Source organism: Galeopterus variegatus, unplaced genomic scaffold (assembly GCF_000696425.1).
Source record: "Galeopterus variegatus unplaced genomic scaffold, G_variegatus-3.0.2 Scaffold3272, whole genome shotgun sequence".
Lineage (NCBI taxonomy): Eukaryota > Metazoa > Chordata > Mammalia > Dermoptera > Cynocephalidae > Galeopterus > Galeopterus variegatus.
This window is the reverse complement of record NW_007729383.1, coordinates 68,436-70,950: the sequence shown is the minus strand read 5'-3', so window position 1 is coordinate 70,950 and position 2,515 is coordinate 68,436.

Sequence of the window (2,515 nt, the reverse complement as noted above, 5' to 3'; positions counted from 1 at the left end):
ACCACCAAGTAAAGGGGGTTCTACAGTTTTGTTCCCATATACTTAATTTGTCCCAATCATATAATTTCTCATTAATGCCAACCATTCTCTTGCCATTAATATAACCTCCAGTAAATGATGTTTGCCAACTTACATTAGGCTGCAGCTCATATTTAGTCATGATCGGTGCTTCTGGAACATATGTTTGTGTGGTCAATTTATCACAAGGGGATAATTTTAAATTGTCCAATTTAGTCGGATCCTTCTGTGGGAATGTTTAGTTCAATGACTGCATAATTATTTGTGTTATTTTTATAATCTTTTGGGAATTCGGAGAACTGCCACGCTAACCAAAATATCGAAAGAGAAGGCAATAGCCACAAAGCCGAGGCAGGCAGCCCTTCTGGTTGCAGCAAGTGCTCGTAGCTGCGGCCTTGCCGACAGCTCTCCCTCCAGCGGCCCTGCCAGCTCGGAGAGGGCAGCCCATGCTGACTCCTTTAGGAACATGCCATGGCGTGGACCATGCCAATTAACCATCACACAGGAAGTGGGCAGCAAGCACTCGCTGTAGCTATGGGGGAAAGCAGTTCTGGCAGAGACCTGAAAATAAAAGGCTGTGTGGAGTTTGATTAGGAAACACTATCGTAGCCACAGGGCCTGAGAGGGAACAGTGAGAGGGCAAGGAGTAGGAGAAAACTTCAGAGATTATCTGAGGCAACCATTGTGACCTTGTCAACCACTGCAAGAACTGACTTAACTGTGAAGAGGGAGAATGTATTTGGAAAGTGTTATTAGTCCGTTATTTTTTTTTTTTGTCTTTTTGTCTTTTTCCGTGTCCGGCAACGGATCGCAACCCTCAGTGTTGCCCCCGTACCGGACCGGGGACCGGCAACGGGATCGCAACCCTTGGTGTTGCCCCCGCGCCTCGCTCAGCCAGTGAGCGGGAACCGGTCTGTATGTGGGATCCGAACCCTCGGGTGGGAGCGCCGCCGCGCTTCCCAAGTGGCACACTTATCCAGTGCGCCACCGGGCTGGCCCCTTATTAGTCCGTTTCTTATGCTTATACAGAAACCTGGAACTTGGTAATTTATAAGAAAACAAAATTTACTGCTTACAGTTTTGGAGGCTGGGAAGTCCGAAACTCAGGGAACACAGCTGGTGAGGGTCTTTGTTGTGGCGATAGTGACGCAGAGGTCTCACACGGCAGAAATGGCAGAGCACAGAGAGAGAACTCCTCCTGTGCTCTCCTTTTAAAGCCCTCCGAGCCTCACACACCACGACCACCATTACATCATAAACTTAATCACCTCTTCAAGGCCCCACCTTTCAATTACCATAATAGCATTTCCCACCCTCAATGTTTACAGTGGGGATTAAGTTTGGGGGGACATTCAATCCAAGTCAGAAAGCAAACTGACATGATTTAGGAGTTAATAGTGCTATTCCGGCTGGTGTTTTTGAATAGCCTATAAGCAAACAAGGAAAGAAGAAGGGGGCACTTTTAGCGACAACTGTAACCAATCAAGTGTAAGACTATGGCAGTTGAATCCATGGTATTAACATATGTAGTGGGAAAACCAAGTAGATTCGTGTTGTCCTTTGAATGTAGCACATAATTGGCTCATAATTCCTCATGCTCAGTGGGGTTTGAGAGGACAGCAGATCTGGAAGCAGATGTTCAGGAACACACCTGGGACAGCTGAAGTCTAAGATCACACATTCAGCTGGACATAGTGAGCATCATGTTGTACAAAATAAATTATTCAATTTTGTCAATTTAAAAAAATCAAAGTTATAAATAAATGCAGCTTATTAAAAAAAAGAATAATATAAAGGAGCCTGATACCATGTTGTGCTTTCATGTAAAAATTATAATCATTACATATTAGGCTACTTGCTGAGTTAGAGAGTCATTGTATTTTATATTTTGACAAATGTCCCAAATGATCTTGCAGAAAGGTATCTGTTACTTGCCCTCCCACAGCAGTGCTTGTGAGAATCTCATGATGAAGATGACGATAACAACAATAATTTTTATGTAGTGAGCAGAACTCTGTACCAGGCTCTGTGACTTACCATGAGATATTTAGTGTTATTTTCGCCATTTTATTTACTGGATTTTAATGACTGTCCCCGTTCTCAAATCGGAGCGAGCACTGGGGCTCCCCTGGAGGGCTAGTAAAAGCACAGAATTCTGGGCCCGGTTCCCGGAATTTCTGAGTCCCTGGGTTTGGGCTGTTGCTCCTGGGCTTGCGATGTTAAGGAAATCCCCAGGTGATGCTGTTGCGGGATGAGAAGCGCGCACAGACCCCGCCACGAGGAATCGCCTTCTGTTTTCAGCGTGAATCCCGCTCCCGGAGTGAGCGGTGAGGGGCGGGCCCGCGCCCACCCGGGCGGGAAGGGCCAGGCGGGGGTCTCCTTACGGCCCTCGGAGGGCGGCCGCGCACCGGGCCCAGGCGCTGGGGACCCTGCGGGCTGCGCTCTGCCTCCCGCCGCCGCCCCGTGCAGCCCGGCCGGACGAAGGACACAAACCGCG